General features: G+C 39.3%; 1 long non-coding RNA gene across 1 annotated transcript; it reads left to right on the plus strand.

Moving 5' to 3' along the window:
- Positions 1 to 4388: 4388 nt before the first annotated feature.
- Positions 4389 to 13079, plus strand: LOC143413015 (uncharacterized). Its single transcript, XR_013093569.1, has 3 exons — positions 4389 to 4667; positions 12370 to 12821; positions 12906 to 13079. It is a non-coding gene; the product is annotated as an uncharacterized LOC143413015 (long non-coding RNA).
- Positions 13080 to 18283: the final 5204 nt, after the last annotated feature.

Below are 18283 nucleotides of genomic sequence, written 5' to 3' on the forward strand. Positions count from 1 at the left end.
CTAAAATTGGTAAGTTATAGCAAACAAATTCACCTGTTTTGCAACTTTCTTAAGGCAGGAAACCAGCACTAAAGACCCAAACCATTTAGCATCGCTGAAGTTGGATGTTTAAATCTGAGGGATTGACTCAGTTTTTGGTGACAGCATTTTACTTAATACTTAAAAATCCTGCATGTTCCGATTTGGTCTCCATTAACTGCGGCTGAGTGAATCTGCTTTTTATATGCTGGTCACATTTGGCATTTTTATTCTATCATACGGTGTTTGTGGCTCCACAGCGGCATTAAAATATAGCCTCATGGCCTAAACTACAAGCTGTTATTGTTTAATTGAAGAAAGGCAATCAGGAATAAAGAGAGGGAAAAAAGAAGAAAAGAAAACTGTGATCACAGACACAAATTCCTGTTGTCTAGGCAGGTCCATTACCAGGCCACTGCTGATTCACATCATCAGAATGACTGGGAAATTTGTTAATGAGCAAACATTAGCCTTAAAACCCTATCACCACAGTGCTGTGTAGGAAAGGCAAAAATGTTCTAGCTGAATGAATAATTGGCACACACTAAAAAATTGGTTGGCCCAAGATGATCTAAGGCATCATTGCATGCAAACAAAATCAGTGTAGGTGTTAGTGTGTTCAGCAAAGCTTCCCTGGATTAATAAAAGGTGAAGTGGACATGCGGTGGACATATTATTGCTGTCAGTGGTCTGGCAGCCCTCTGCCATGTCGCCAGTTGGCTGCTGATTCAGGACCGTGGACAACACCATCTTCTGCAGACAGAATCAGCACCAAGGACAGCACCAATTTTGGCCACAGTGTAAAGAGGAAGTTAGCGCTGCAAATTCAATCTATTTCAGAGTCTGTTGTATTTATTTAATTATTTACTGCATTAACGAAGGCAAGGAGGGGTGGAACTAGTCAAAAAAATATCTTAAAAGTCATATTCAGCCGTTGTGTTTTATTACACAATTCACCGGAATGACTGCCAAAATGCCTGGAGGTGAGCTATCTCACAATTTATGTGAAAATAAAAACACAATTTTTGAATACTTTCCACTCAAGTTCATTTCCAGAGGGCACATTTGCCACATGAGCCCTGCGCTGTTCTTTCTTTTAATGTCTTTAAGTAATATTTGAATGCTAAACCCCAAAACTTTACTTTTCTTGGCATTTGTTTACCATTCATTATTAATAACCCTCAGTAATCCCATAAGTTTAGTTTAGTTTATTGAAATCTTACTGATTACTAATTATTTGCTTGCATAATAATCTGCAGCAGATTCTAATTATTTGTTGTGGTGCTTGGATGCGTTCTTTTCATTAAGCTCTGGCTCTTTTCTTTCTTCTTTCTAGTGAAACACTGGAATTTGAGAGTTTTCAGTCTGTTGATAAATTAAAGCTCCCTCTTCAGACTGTGCCCATTACACTGGCTTCTGATTGTGGTGCTTCACTCAAGCTGCACAGCTGCATCAACCCCCTCCTGTCAAACCCTGCCACATGCTGAGGCCTGGGCTACTCTTGACTCCCTCACAATATGGCTGCCTGGTGCGCTGCGCACACACACACATCAATTAGAGAAAGGTTACCTTGTGCTGCTGCTGGCTGGTTGTCTTCCTGGCACCAAAAGAGGCACAGAGTGAAAGTATGAGTGGAAGAGCTGACTTCTCGCAACACCTCCACACCCACACCTCTGTTCCACCAGCAACATTAACCATCACAACCACCACTCTGTTCCTGTTTTCCAAATTTGGCCTAGCTATTTTCAAAAGGTCACCTTGCCCTTTTTTTGTTTCCTCCCAGATTCTTTTCAAACAATAAAAGTGCACACATGGAGCAAAAATTAATATTTACCTCGGGACCTTTAGAGGAAGTGTGGTTTTTCAAAAATGCAAATCTTAATATAAGCAACGAACTGCCTTGGGCACCAGTGCTATTATTTAATTAGAGATGGTGGTGTGAGGTTCAATATTTATTTGGGAGAGGTGTTGTGTTTATGCCGCTGGATATTTACTGGAGCAGCGGAGGTTAAAATCTTAAGCCAGTCTCCTTTGTTCCTCAGACTTCTTGCCACCATGACCATTGGCAACTGGTGCAACTGGCATCAAAGTATTCATTATAGAAATGCACTATGCGTACTAAGGCTGACAGGAATGTGCACTTGCGTGTCTATTTCTTCTTGTATATGTGTACGTGTCTGTGTTGCTGCAGGTATATAAGAGAGCATACTGACCATTCCTTTAGGTTAAGCAATGCACCCTTCTGGTAAACAATGGAGCCTGTAGTCTTTAACCCCATGTGTATGTGTGTGTTTTTTCTCCTTTCACTGAGGGCTCATTTTTCACACACATATACCCTGTGCTTTTATGGAAAAGAACAATCATGGCTTGAAGTGGCGTGTTCTTCAAAAACCTCCTCTGGCACACTGTCTGGAAACTGGTGTTACGAACTGTCTGCAGCTAAGTATCCATCATGATCACTTTTCCTTTATTTTTCAACAACTTTATAAAAACTTGCTTCCCTGTTTAGTTTGTTCCGCAGACAGGTTCATGGTCATAGCTGAGGCATCTCACTTCTTGCACTGAAGAGCTCAGAATTATTGCTATTATTATTAATATTATTATCATTGCAAACTGTGTCATTTTGGCAACTATTGTATTAGACACAGTGAAGGATAAAAAAGAAAATGATAACTTTATTTGTATAGCACTTTTTAAAACACAAAGATACAAAGTGCTTCACAGTTAGTAAAAGCCTACATTAAGGATAAGTCAACACCATACTGTTTCACATACATTCCAACATACTCGCTTTCATTTACACAAATAGATGTAAACTATGACTCAAAATAATGGGAGAAAGATTAGGAGAAATCTACTGAATAAAAATGAGTTTTCAGCAGTCGTTTAAAACAAATCACAGATTCAGCTCACCTGATGAGGAAAGCTTCCCCAAACTTAGGATGCTACAGGCTCAAATGGGTGATTATATTTGGCTTTACGGTAAGAAGGTGGAACAATTACAAGACCTTGATCAGATGATGTGAGACCTTGGCTGCACTAATAGGGTCTCAGTAGCTCTCATATATAAGCAGGGGCCTGTCAGTGGGGCTTTATGTGTTAATAATAGGATTTTAAAGCAGATTCTGAAATTCACTGGGAGCCAGTGAAGAGAAAAAAGAATAGATGTGAGTGCCGGCTCATTTTTGTTAACATCCTTCCTGCTGTGTTCTGCAACAGCTGGATATGGGCTGTGGAGGACTAAGAGATGCACATGAAAACATGAAAACAGCAATCAACGCAGGAGAAAATTAAAGTTCAAAATGACCGAATGACAGCAACAATTTGATTTTAGCAATATTTTTTTAGATGAAGGAAAGAAGATTGGATCAGCTAAGAGATGCAGATGTGTTCAAAATGCAGATGTTGGTCAAAGATGGTACCAACGTTCTTATCAGGTGATTTGTTCTTATCAGAGGGGGCTGATGTACTGACTGATTGCCTTAGAGGAAATCTTGTGCCAAACACAAGAATGGGTTTTACTAGAACTGACAATACAGTTGTTGAGGTTGGTTGGCTTCACAGAAAAGTACACCTGTGTGTCATCTACAGTACATTGCAATGATCAGGGCTTCTTTTGAAACTGTTGAGTAGATGGCCCAGGGATAACACACATATAAAGAAAACTGAACTGGTCCAAGACTGGAGCCCTGGGAGACAAAACGGGGGGGCGAAGATGAGGACACATAGACTCAAATGAATTCTGAAATAGCTGTCAAACTGTTTAGGAGCAGTGCCCGTGATGCCAATGCAGTTTTGTAATATGTTAATATAAATAGTGTGATCAGTAACAAAGGCTCCAGATAAATCTCATAAGAATAAAATCGATTCTGTTCATGTAGACGTACATCCAGATGAACAGAATCAACCTTTCGGGATCTACTTACCTGGATGATTGAGCATGTGTCAAGACAATAAAATCGAATGTTCACCTTTATCAGTGAGGCATACGAATATTGTTAGTAATTTTCAAAAATGTTCTTTCAGTGCTGTGATTTGTCAGCAACTGGATTGCAATTTCCAATTAAAAATTTTGTTTCACTCAAGTAGCTGAAAGAGCTGATGAGCAACAGCTTTCTAAAGGCATTGTTTTAATGAAGGGAAGTTTGGAAATTGGCCTGTAATTATGTATAACCGTGGAATCATGGGAGGATTTTTTTAAGCAGAGGGAAGAGGTTGGCTGTCTGAAATGCAGCCAGATGAAAGGCATTGATTTGTAATAAAGAGAAACCGGGGAGATGACAGGTAAAACCTCTTAAACGAACTCAGGAGGGATGATGTCAGTTGGACAGGAAGATATGCAACGTTGACACTGATGGTACCAGTGTTGGGACTAACGCGTTATTAAGTAACGCGTTACAGTAACTACGTTATTATTGTGGTAACGAGCACGGTAACTAGTTATTATGCCAAAACCAGGAACGCGTTACTCGTTACTGGGATTTAGATAGGGTCGTTACTCGTTACTTCGTGTGGTGGCTATCGCGGAGCTTCCACAGATTCAGTAACATTAGCAAGTGGTGGAGGCCAGCAGGTGGATGAAGGAAAAGGGACGCAGAAGGAAAAGAGACCCGAGGCGGCCGCCGGTCCAAGTGTGAACTGAACTTCAGGTAAGAAGTTATGACCTGCAGTCTCTCTGGGTCAGATATGAACCAAGTTTAGGTGGAGTTTATTTTCGTTATTCTGACTTTTTCCGTACTGCGTGCTAGCTAGCATGACGGAGTTTCTATACAGCTGGGTGGGTGCTATGAAGCTAATGATGTTGAACTTTATTTTGTTCATAAGTTATTAGAGTTGCCAACCGTCCCGTCTGGTATTCAGAGAAAATATTACGCGTTTCTTATTGAGGTGAAAAGGAACAGTTTGTCCCGTAATTCAGCAACAATGAAAAAGACACAAAGCTGGAGTTATTCTGTGTTTACGCTGCACAGCTGCCTCTTCTTCTCTCATTCTCTCCCCCTCCCTCTCCTGTTTCTACTTCAATCATGAAAACTGATCAATGATCAGCTGATCGTCTTTTCTCTCTTGTTTGTTTATCGCTCACTTTGCGCCGAAAGAGGAAACCAGCGGATGTCGCGCTAAACAACAGCAGCACGTTTAAGCTTGATCAGCTATTGTTAGAATTTATTTAATATTAATTTCTAGTATCAGCTGATGTTTGCTGGAGCCACAGCTGTAAACCTGCTGGTCAGGATGTCGGTTTGGATATGTGGTGAGAGGGAAACATGAAGATGAAACCAGGAGATGTCCTTACTGGATCATCAGAGCTGAACAGGTGATGGAGAAATAGGTTTACCTTTTAGGTGACATGAATGAGTTGAAGGGAAGTTACGAACTGTTTCTGAGAGACAAATAACCCCAGGATCCTTTTTTAGGTAGCTGACAGCTGGTAACTGTGCAGGTGCGGATCTAGCAAAGTGTTGCCAGGGGGGCAGGTAGGGCATCAACAGGGAAAGGGGGGCACAAAGAAATACTTTTCTTTCTTATTCTCATTTAAAATGTCTCGCTTTTAAAAAATAATTATCTGAATCTTACAACAAACGATTGATAGATTGATGCATATATACCATCAAAACAGTGAACATCACTGTCACAACAGCGTTTGTTTGCATTCAAAGGCTTTATGATTTTTCCTATAATGGTGGGCCAGTCTCTAGTCAAAATGCCCAGGACGATTTTTTTGTCCCAGTCCAGCCCTGTATGCAGCTCATCTGCAGTCTGGTGTTACCTACATCTTCCTATTCAGAAGGCAGAATTTCCGAGTTCTGAGTACAATCAAAAGCACCACGACTGCAGTTTTTGTGTTGGATGTAAAAGGCGCAGATGACACTGTGACGTAGGCTAGAATCATGGCAGCAGTCAATGACGGTCCAGGCGTGGGATTTCTCTCATGGAGATATGCACATTATCTTTTCCTTTCTATTGGTAGGTGGCACAGTGCACTTGTGGCAAGTAAGCAAGCTAGAAGACTGGCAAAGTTATGGAAGAAACACATTAACAAGAGAATTCTGAGTAAAACCAAAGTTACTTTCCCTAGTAACTAGTTACTTTGAAAGTAACGAGTAACTTGAAGTAACTGAGTTACTTTTGAGAGAAGTAACTAGTAATGTAACTAAGTTACTATTTTAAAGTAACTTACCCAACACTGGATGGTACTGAACAAGAACGTGGGTTGTATTTACTGTTGTTAATCAAACCAACAAATGTACTTCATGTGCATGAAGGAGTTAGAAAGTCTTTCAAATGGAGGTGGTGTTTTTCCACTTGGATTCAGCTTTTCTGCACTCTGTTCTGTGGCGACAGATATGATCGGTGATACAAGGTGAAGTTTTGGGATGACTAATCTGGCTTTAAAGGGCTCCTTTTTTTTTTTTTTTTTGGCAAATGCAGAGTCAAAATAAACAACAACAAAAAAAACCCAGATGGATCAAAGGGAAATATTTGATTGGATTACTCGGAGAAAAACAACACCTCAAATTTGTAACTCTGATTTGGGAGGGTTCTTTTCTCCCCTGTCTGTAGTTTTGTATTCAATACCATGTTCAAATCGCAATCTGCAAAATGATCATCTAGGAAATGTGGAGCAAACATTAAGAGGAAGAGAAACCAGATTCCAGGTAAGACAAAAAAGCTTAAATGTTAATGATAGAATGGTGAAAGAACACTCAATAGAAATGAAAACAATGGGAACACAGAAAATCAAAGGGAGTGGGTGGGATTTGAAAAAGATTAAAAGGATTGAGACGGAGGCAGAACAGAATAAATCCTGTGAAGCTGACATGGCAGCAAGAATTTCATGTGAGCCAGAGCAGATCAAAAGTTATTGCAAAGAAGGGGGAAAAAGAACAAGAAATTATGAGGAGGGAAAAATGGAGGAAAAGAACGATGACAGCAGAGGACTCTGAACTGAAGAAGGGCTACAACCCATGAGATGACTTTGGGTAGACACTAGAGGGCCACATCACAGGAAGAAAGACAGAAAAGGACAAGCAGGGACACATCTGTGCGGACACAGCCAGCCATGTGAGACCGATGCTCTGTGGGGTCACTTGTCAGAGCACGGACTGCTAGGAACAGGGGCAAGGGCAACACCACAGGAGACAGGCAGGAAGACGGTTCATGCAGACAGAAGGAGAAACACACAAAAGGATTCTGATCCAAGTGGAAAATTTAACCCCCCACAGAGCTGAAAGAAAGCAAACTCCAAAGACACATAGTGACTGTATGACATGCTTAGCTTCAGTTATTAGTTTCAGTGTTACTGTTTTTGTATCGTTGTTAGGAGGGCATGTGCCAGAGATAAGATTTAGGAAAATCACTCTAGGAATTACAATAAAAACACATCACTTTTTGACTCATAGACATTCAAAGTCTCACAACTTTGAAATTAATCTGAGTGCTAGCATCAAATATTGCCGTTCAGTACATATATATAGGGGAGACCGGGGATAGTTGTAACATTTTTGACATTTCTATCTGTAAATTGGAGCTCTTTTAAGGTAGTGGATTCAAAATGTAATGCAAAGTATTTACATGTCTCAGCTATTAAATAGTGCAGCTATTTTCTCTGCAGCACAATTACTCATTGCATGATATGGCCTCAAACACAAAGAGTGAAATGTTACAATTAACCCCATAGTCTGGGTTAGTTGTAACATATCCTGGGGTGAAATGTAACACAATGAAATAAGGGTACTAACAAAACATTAACATGTAATCTTTGTTTATTCAACACATGAATGCACTTACATCCATTTATGTAGCTGTGTGTGTGTGTGACAGAATGCAGAAATCTAACTTTTGAACATATTCCAACCCCCCAAAAAAGACAAATTATGGAATTTTCTGCAACTGAATATTTCATTAATTTTGGTTGGTCTTCCTTGAGTTTGGCCTCATTGGCTCAGTGGGCATTATAACCTACAACTCTTGCACCAATTTTGAACATAACAATGAAGCTGAAAAAATATAGTTGTTCACCAGCATCGCAATTCCATTACGTTTTATCATGGCTTACCTTGGTGTGGTTTGCAAAGTGCTTCAGAAAGATGAGGAAATCTGTTTCTTGCACCCATCCTGATTTATTTCCACTACCAGTACTTCCTACTGGTCCATCTCTGAGAAGAAAGAAGAAGAAGAGAGTGTACTTTATTGGTCCCCGTGGGGAAAATCCCTCTCTGCATTTAACCCATTCACTCAGTGAAGCAGTGGGCAGCCACTGGGCGCCCGGGGAGCAGTGTGTAGGGACGGTACCTTGCTCAGGGGTAACCTGTGGACTGAAAGATGAAGTGACAAAAACTGCAGTTCCTCTAATGTCCATTTCATTCTAGCTCCAAAAGTGTGTCACGCACGTACGTACCAGCACGTTAAACACATCTGTGATAAATTATAAAAAGGGTAACGAGGCTTAAAATTAGGGGTTTGGTGAACTCCCCAATTGTTTTTGAACTTTGAATTGAGTTATATAACACATCCTGATGTGAGGCTGGTAGAAATGTAGTAATTTATTACCATGGTATTTATGGTCTGAGTCTGCATATGTACAGTTTATCAGCTTGCTAACCAGCTTTGAACTCTAACCTATCACCACAAGAAAGCTAACTTTAAGGCTCCAATTAACAAAGTCCAGAAGTAGATGATGTCACTGTTGCTAGATCCACTTTTCATATTTGGTTTCATGTTTAGACTTCACGGTAAGCATCACACAGTGTAGCTCCTGCTGGACTCATGGCAGTTTTGAATGGCAAATGTTAATGATGCGTTTCTTCACAGTGATGGGAAAAGAACCAGGTTTATCTCAGCTTGGAGACTTCATTTATTTTTAATATTAATGCATATAACTGTGTACTTTCTGCACTAGTCAATGTAGCACTTTGCCAAAAAAATAAAGTCACAGAATGCAATGCAACAACAATTAAATTAATTCAATATGTAACATATGTGCCATAATAGTTTTAATATTTGGCAGGATTTTTCATTTGTTTGGTGAAGTTTCTAAAAACGCAAACTCTGAGCCTGGCACTTTTGAGACAAAAGGCTGTTGTGTATACTCAAAAATCAAGCAAATAAAAAAAAACAAAAAAACAAACAAAAAAAAAGCCACATATTATTTCCTGTATATTTCATGCAGTTGAGTCATATGTTTCAATCAAGCTTTACAATCCCGAGTAGCGGGGCAATCAACAAAAATAGCCACCTCTGCAGGTGGGTGGAAACTTTAAACAAGTGTAAACAAGTCGTCTATGGAGTCAAGAATCTGGCTTCTGGATTTCTTCACTCTGCTCTTTCCTTGCTGGTTTGTGAGCAACGTCATTTCCCCTGCAGACAGAGTGATTTATGAGACATAGATGAATAAATACATCCATAGGACAGAAGTGAAAATTACAAAAAGCAAAGAGTTAATTGGTGAAGGAAAGCCACAAATATTGGCACAAAAAATAGCCAAAATATGAACAATGCCTTGGGATGAGTCACGGAGAGCTGAGAATGGCTTAGGAAGCCTTACAGATGCTTCCTTTTATCTCTTTGTGCTCTATTTTAGCCACTATACCACAATGACTCATAGGTGCATCGTGTGCGCCTCTCTCTTTTTTCATTGACACACCCCTCCCCTTCCCTACCCCCTTTTTTTTTTTATTAATACGCGAATGCTGATTAAAATTTACCGTTTCAAATAGCAATTCCAGGTGACTCAAACTGGGCATTGTCTGATCCTGGTAGAGGGGAGGATGTGAAAAAAGCTTTTCTTAATCTAAGTGTATTTATCTACATCATCCAACACTGTTCTACATATAACTATGTGTGGAAATATGTCTCACTCATATTTAAATTTGTTATAGTGGATCAACAGGTTAGCTAGTGATAAGAAAAAACATTTACTTTTACTCATCTATAAGCAACAATTATCTAAAAGAAAAATAGGAAATATCTTAATTATGAGTATAAATTACTACAGGATTTAGATTTGGCTTCCAAAAGCAGAAAATGTTACATGTAACACAGAGGCCCCATGTGATTGCAGTAAGCTTTATTGGTACCACCGGTGATTTAGCAGTCGGGCAAACGTCCTCCAGCTATGCCTGGCTGAGACGGGAGCTTCTCAGGGGAAGAGGGAGGCAATAAAGTGACTGAATGCTTTGGCCTGCCTGTGACCAGTTTTTGCTGACTTGCCAAATAAAAAGTAGTACTTTAAAAGTGGGAAACATGTTGATTTGTCACACAAAAAACTGGTGTTAGATGTCATTTGCAGTGCTTGCACAGACCCCTTGAAGAGAGACAGATCTAAGTTATGTAAGAAAAGAAAATGATAGCGTACGTGATGAAATAACTGTCAGAAGCAGAGAGGCTGTTGACGGAGTAACTGGAATGCACTAATCCAGATGCAGATAACATTTAACATTTTGAGATATATACCATATTTCATAGAAGACTGGTTGCAAATGACTTGAAAGACTAAAATGTTGCTTCTGATCTCTAAGTGTTAACGGATGAGCAGATTGTGGGCAGTAACGTTTGGTTGCTGTGCACAGTTGGTTGTTTCCGAATTTTGACACATAGCAGTACCGCTAACGGACTCCTAGAAGCATTTACCAGTTATATTCTCTAAGCTACTGATATCCTGAGGTTTTTATCCCATCGAGAAAGACCATCAAGACATGTCAAGAAAAATCACACATTAGCTGCTGCCTGTAGATGTTATTATCTCTATGTCACCACAGCTGACTCATTCTCAATGATTCTTTTATACTTGATTGCACTTTGTGGCTACATACCATACACGGTAGAAAGACTGGACTGAAAGATTAATTTTTTCATGCTGAAAGACAGCAGCCTTCTTGACTATCCATGAAAACAACAAAACTGAATAGCTGTTGTACTGCAGGGTAGCTAGTTTGCATTCTTGTTGTGTAGTTTGGCATACATCTTTTAGGACGCACCATCCAAAGAAAGACTTGCATTGTAGAATACAGACAAGAGTAAGACAGAGTTGGAAGCTTCCTACACTGTGGTTGTAAACCAGATCAAAACTTGTGCAAAATTGAGTTTGTTAAATTATGTAGGAATTTGGCTTCGAAAAGTCTATTAAGGTCTGACAAGTTAAAGAAAGTGTTAGACTAGAAACAAAAGTGCAGTCTTATTTTTTTGCATTAGCTAAATATTTCATGTATATTTTAAAGAACATTAAGCTGCTTTAAGACAAAGTCTGGGAGTCAACCCCAGTGACCAATCTGTTTGTCATTGCTGCTGTGATATTAAGACAAATATATGAGGGCAATCCCAAAAGTAAGGTCTCCTATTTCTTTTGGAAATACAAACAAGTGTTTATTTTCTTTAATATTTACATCATTTTAAATGTTTAAGAATTATTTATTTTTCTACATAATTGCCATTTCAGTTGATGCATTTTCATAGATGCTGTGGCAGTTTTAGAATTGTCGTGTCATACCAGGTCGCCACCATGTCCTTCAAGAACTGTTGAACCTCATCTTTCATCTCTTCATCAGAGCAAAATCTATTCCTGACCGGCTGACCTGCAAACGTTCTTGACATACATCACAACTGTACTTCGGTCAATTGTTTTTCATCCAGTTTAACGCCTTTTGTGTTCAAAAATTGAATTACTGCGAGAACTTTGAACTTGGCGGTAACGTTCAAATGGGAGCTCCATTTTCAAGGCCTGCCAAGCCAAGATTGAGCATCGCAGCGAAGCCGCGCATGAGTCTTTAGGAGTGGAGGAAGCACCTATCACAACAGTGTGGCCAACAGCCCTACGAATAGTTTCTCTACGTCCCCACCACTTTGGAGACCTTACTTTTGGGATTGCCCTTGTATAAGCTAAATAAATAAAATGGAGTTTAGAGTGTGTACTAAATCACTTTACTTCTTGATCTTCTTTTCCTTTTGTTTTTGTAATATAATAATATAAGCTTCTGCCATTTTATTCAGTTTCTCTTTACTTTTTTTGTCAGCACTTGTCTCTAGTTATCAGATCAGTTCCCTCAGTGCATGCATGTTTTCTTGTTCATTCCTTGTGTTTCCGTTGTGTTCTCCTGATTCAGGTTTGATTTTCTTGTTTTCTTTATATTCTGTGAACTTTACCATCAGATTCCAGTGGAGGGAAATGTATGCAATTTATTATGTATATCTGTTCTGCTGATTGTTAATGCAAATATCCAATCAGCCAATCGCATTATAGCAAGTCAGTGTGTTTAGGCATGCAGACATTCACACTGGCTCACTAATGCTGGACAGTAGTAGACTGAAAAAACACTGCCTGGTCTGATGAGTCTTGATTTCTGTTACAACATTCAGATGGTGGAGCAGAATTTGGCATAAACATCACGAGCGCTTGGATCCGTCCTCCTACAGATCTGCAGCAACAGTGTGATGCTATCATTTCAGCATGGACCAAAATCTCTAAGGAATGTTTCTGTCAGGGTCTTGGGACTGGGCGACCCAGGATCCCTGAGCAGTTATTTATTATTATTATTATTATTATTATTATTATTATTATTATTATTATATGTATTTTGGTGTTGCTGCTGCTCTTCTCCATGCTTGTAGATGTGTGTGTGTGTGTGTACGTCTGCGGGTATGCTTGGAGGATGGAGCTCAGTCACCTGCAGGCCTGAGGGGTGTGGCCCTGTGGAAGGACTGGCCACACCCGAAGCCACACACCTGCCGCTGATCAGGGCTCGTCGGGGGAGCTACTTAGGAGAGTCTTGGAGCTCCCACCCACGCGGGATCATTGCATGAGACTCCACGTTAGTCGTCCTGTTATTGAGTTAGTGTGTGTGCATGCCCGCAGTTGTATGTGTCCTGATGGCTGCGTCTTATGTTTCCCGCAGGAGCAGCGTGGAAGACACGAGAGCAGCGAGCACCGGGGGGTGCTGACACGGGAGCGGAGAGAGCACAGAAACACGGACTATTCACGGGGAGACACGACACTGGAGTCTGGGAGAACACGGGGATTTATTGTTACGTTGTTTCACTTTGTAAATAAACACTGTCTATACATAGAGCACCGCGCCTGGGTCCTCCTTCCCCACTCCTTCCACGGTGTGCCATGCCACACCGTGACAGTTTCCAGAACCTTGTTGAATCTATGGCGTGAATAATTATGGGAGTTCTAACAGTAAAAGGGGTCCAACCCAATACTGGTAAGGCAAACCTAATGAAGTTGTTAGTGCATGTAAAAATACATATAATTTAGTGCTTGTATATTTATTTTGATGGGATAAACTATCAAAGTTAATTTGAAATGCTTCAAATGCCTACACTGTGTCACCGACGTATTGATTCATTTCTAGTGAGTTACTGGTGGTCTAAGATTGCATTGTTTGAAATGTTTTGTGTTTGAATTTAGAGGCATTTAGAGGAAAAGATGGAACAAACAGAGCAGCATTAATGATCTCTAAATGTGTCATTCAGTTCTTTGATGGAGTGCAAGTTTCGTCTGTCATCTGTGAGCATCATTTCTCACAGATGATGAACAGAAGTTCAAACTTTTCAGCATAAACACAACGTTTATGCGTTGTGTTGACATAGAGATTTTCATTAAAAGTTTTTCTTTTCTCTTGTTATTTCAGTTATATTTACATGTTCAAAATAAAATGATTCCATCTATCAAGTCATTATAAGAATCTGTATATATTCAACAAATAACAAAACAGGAGCTGGAACAAAATGCAGAAACATAATAAGGTCTATTTTTTTCCAGTTCATCTGATTTTATTTCAGTACATGCTGTAATAACTAAAGAATATTCATTTTGAATCAGGATTTTAATCAAATGGATTATTCAGGTGCTTGTTCATGTCATTTTTTAACATACTATATTTCATGTAGCTGGAAATGTTACCCACAATTTAGCTTAATTGCCCAAGAGAACTTGGCAGTGTGGCAGTTCATCAATTTGACTTTAACTGTCGGCATTAATTAAGACTGGTTCTTTTTTCCATAAATAAGTGCATGTAAAATATAAATCCCATTATTGTCATTATTCACTGTGTGGAGCGAAATTTGTCATCTCGAATCATGCTACATCATTCAACTTCTGTTCAAATAGTCATTCACATGTCTTAAGTTTGCATTACCTAATCCTGACAGGCAGCAGTAGAGTGTATTGAAATATACACAAAAGCATAAATGAGGTATTTATTTTTAATAGTCATTTTATCGGCTAAATGTTTATGTTACTCAAATGAAAATATGTGATATGTAACAGGTGAGTAACATGGCTTTATGACAAAAAGAGCAGTTTCACAGAAGATGAGCAGAAGTTTACCTGTAAAGGTTCATCTCCAAAAATCAAACAATAAATCAAACAAAAAACTGGAACATCTTCAGAATAATGTTTCTCAACATAACTTGTAAAGACTTTGAATGTCTTATCATCATCATCATCACCGTCATCATCGTCATCATCATCATCATCGTCATCATCACAATTTCTTTTGAAAACTGCATTAAAGGTTTCAGAACAACATCTGCTTCCATATCATCTTCCTGTCTGCATATTTAAGCAAGACAAAGCTAAACTGTGCTGCAGCCTTAACAACAGTTGTACAGCTTAACAGAATAGTCTGGGTGCTGAACCGACCTACCTGCAGTCCAGCTCTTTCCCCACCAACATTCATCTACCAGAGGTCTAGCTGCTGGTCTCCTGAGTTCCCAGATGTTTAGACACTGTTGTTAAAAGAAGAAGGGACTCTTCTGCCCAATTGCAAACATTTTCAGATGTGTTTTAATTAAATGCTTTGTTTTCTGTCTTTGACATTTATTATGTTTTCTGTGTTTTTTTTTTAAGTAGAAGCCCTTTATTTTACAGTATGGCTTTATACGATTCGCAAATCACTGGATTGTGTTATTTACACAGGTCCTAACTTCTGTGTTGGAAAGCAAAGTGAGGTTGAGGTACACGTTTTTAAATAGTAAAAGTTTTAAGTCTTATCTTGGTAAAGATTAATCATCAAAACTATTTCGTTGGAGCCAGGTGGTGACCTGTCAAGGGTTTACACTGCCTCTTGCTCTCTGGCAACTGGGATAGCCCCCAGCACCCCATCGTACTTCTGAACTGGATAAGCGGAAGAAGATGGATGGATCAATAGACTACTTTGTTGGGGGATACGGAAAGATCATGTTTTTAGACAAAATACATCCTTTAACCACATGTTACATGTTACCACATGTCTTGGTAATGATATACAGCTTATGATAAATTTCACTAGACGTACAAAAAATGTTCAAACACTTGCTGAAATAGTACTTCTTAGGAATTAGAGCGCTCTTTGGTAAAATAAAAAAAGGTGAACTAACTGATATCAGTAGTGTACGCATGTCTTCAGGTATTGTTATCAGCCATAGAGTTAAATTCGTCACCAGTTTTGGATGTGACAGAAACAACTTGAAAGTTCCACTTTGTGCTGTGTATTGCTTGCTTGTCTGCTTTTGCACCCAGTTAGTACAAGTCCAGCCTACCTGTCATAGCTTTGCTATGCAAAGTACCTGACATGAACAAGCATGGCTTTGAAAGACTTGAGCAGGTTGGCATTTTCATTGAAATTCCTGGTCGGTGTGTGTGTCAGGGGCACTGAGATGTGTGATGCAGCCAGTAATTTGGCTGCTTGTGGTCTTACAAGCTTTGTACAATCTTAGCAGGGCACTGTTCTGATTTTAGTCCTGTGCCCAATCTTTTCGAAATGACTTACAGTATGTATATTGCAACAATGAAATAGTTTTTATATTCTTGAGAAAATGTTTTTGAAAGATTTTTATAACTTATGGTTAGTTTATGTTTAATGTTACTTTAATAAAAGACTCACTTTAAAAAATTCTCAGCGGTACTCAATTAACAATAGATGAATATGAATCAAGCTTAAATTGATGTTAAATACTTTATAGAAAATTTATAAATACTTACCTATATAAAAAACACTATGTTAACTAAAAACTGTAACCAGATTGCACATAATGGTTCACAGTGTACTGTATGCTGCTGTATTTGTTTACGCTAAATTGAGGTGAACTGCTAATCTTTGTTAATGTCAACAAGAGATTGCGTCACTTTAAAATGCCAGGTCTGTTTGTTAATAAGTAGAGTGCCTTTCATCATTATTATTTGTTGTCTATTGACTATACTGACACTGGATTGCCAGTACTTTGGATATTGTTCCCCCATTCTCTCTCTAATAACCCCCCATGATTAGCAAAATATCAAAGACACAGTGACACTGTACATAGAAAAATAAGAAAAAAGGAGGAAAAATTGTAAATGGGGAAAATAGCTGCTTTGTTGACAATAAAGGAACACGTGGGGCCTCATTACAGATGAGCATTGCCATTTTAAAATGACATATGCGCAGAATCTACATGTCAATGGGTCCCTAGTGTGCAGTGTACTGATAATACTATTGTAAAAGAAATGATTTAGCTAAGAAGGCACAGACGCACGCCCCCAACTTGCACGAGCACAAAGCAGTAATGCATGCATTATGAGAGAGAGCTATACTTCACTGACATATGGCTTTATGACTAGGGTAAAAATCTTCTGTCAAATATCCAGCAACTTTATTGCCGCAATAGTAATGCTAGTGGATTGTACTGCTATTGAAGCAATGAAGTCTATTGGAAATATGGTAATTACATCTGCACTATGTGTCATTTATATTCTTCCCCCTTCCTTGTTTGTACAGGACACAATTCTGTCACTGTAACATGTGTGTCTGTCTTAGTTAATGCACGTGAACATGTGCAAATCTGTTTGAACACCTTTCTTACCTGCTAGAGGTTTCATATATTCCAGCAAAGACTTATCTCTTGTAACTTTCTGTCAGTTGCATACAAACATGAGACAAAAAACAAAAACCCACAGAATCTGATTTGAAATGAGAGTTAGAGTGAAGATGAGGTGTTAGCAGGTGGACGGGGAAGAGGTTACACATACCAAAGGCTGGTCCGAGGCTCTGTGACAGGACCAACAAATTTGGCCTCTAGTATGAGAATGATGGACTAAAAGATGAAATTTGTCATGAATTTTAAAATGCATGTGACTAATAATCAGAGTGGGATGCAGTGTTATTCACACAAATGTGTGTGTTTGTGTACATGTGTTTAGTGCATCAGCCTCCAGCTGCCCCACAGCTAACAAACTGTCTGCAGCTATCATGGAAGAAGGCCCTCATTGTGTGACGGACAAAAGCGGCGTGTGCCACTGGTTGGAGATAACAGTGATTTATGAGGGCCTGTCTCTGTGGCAGCAGGCAAACATGCACTTTGGGGGTCTGTCTGTGAGCGGACCACCATTATGTACCTGTAAGAAGAAGCTGGCAGGAATGTGCAGCATATTCACCTTTACACTGGCCAGCCGACTGGATGTGCTATTGCACTGAAAGCTCAGGGGAGTGGAGAAATGGCATCATGAATTAAGGGATAGAAGGGATTGCATTTATAACGGGCCACGAACGCAGAGTGTGAGAGAACTGCAGTTCTGAGAGCTGCTGTGGAGGAATCTGGTACTGGAGTGTTCCAGAGGTATTTATCTTCTGATTTCACACATGATATCTTAGCAATTAAGGGCATGGATAAACATCCATTTTAACTGGAAAAATGGCAATATGTGAAGGATCTCTTAACATGTATGAAATTAGCTGCTCTCTGATCTAACTGTGAGTTATCCATCAAGAGGAAAGATAAAGGCTGGACTAAGACTACACAGTATTTCTATTTGTCAAGATGGGTCCCTGTGTCAGATTAGGCAATTAGAGTCATAATAGCTTGCCTTTTCATGACTGACTGACATAATAAAACTACACATTGCTGCCCAATCATGCTTGCAGTCTTTCACAGTGTCATTGGAAAGGAGGTGCTAGGTAGCAATTTCCAGGAAGACAATGAAAAACAGACAACAGGCTGAACTGAAGCTGGATTTCAGTGATGAAAAATAAAAAATGCTGGTGAGCATGTTGTGCACAGATTGGTCATCCTCAGAGAAATGAAGAAACCTTTGTGGAAAACTAAATAAATAAATAGCGTGTAAGTCTCAGTGTGATAAGTAATGTGAGCAGATGCAGTCCATTGTGACGTATTATGAAACATAAAATGATCAACCATTTGACTGTATGACACCTGCTTTCATACCTGACTCAAACAACAGCCTACAACATCTGGGCCGGGGCAGAGTAGAGCTCAGACATAATTGCTTCTCTGCACTATGCTGTTTTGGAGC

Source organism: Maylandia zebra, linkage group LG16 (genome assembly GCF_041146795.1).
Source record: "Maylandia zebra isolate NMK-2024a linkage group LG16, Mzebra_GT3a, whole genome shotgun sequence".
Classification (NCBI taxonomy): Eukaryota; Metazoa; Chordata; class Actinopteri; order Cichliformes; family Cichlidae; genus Maylandia; species Maylandia zebra.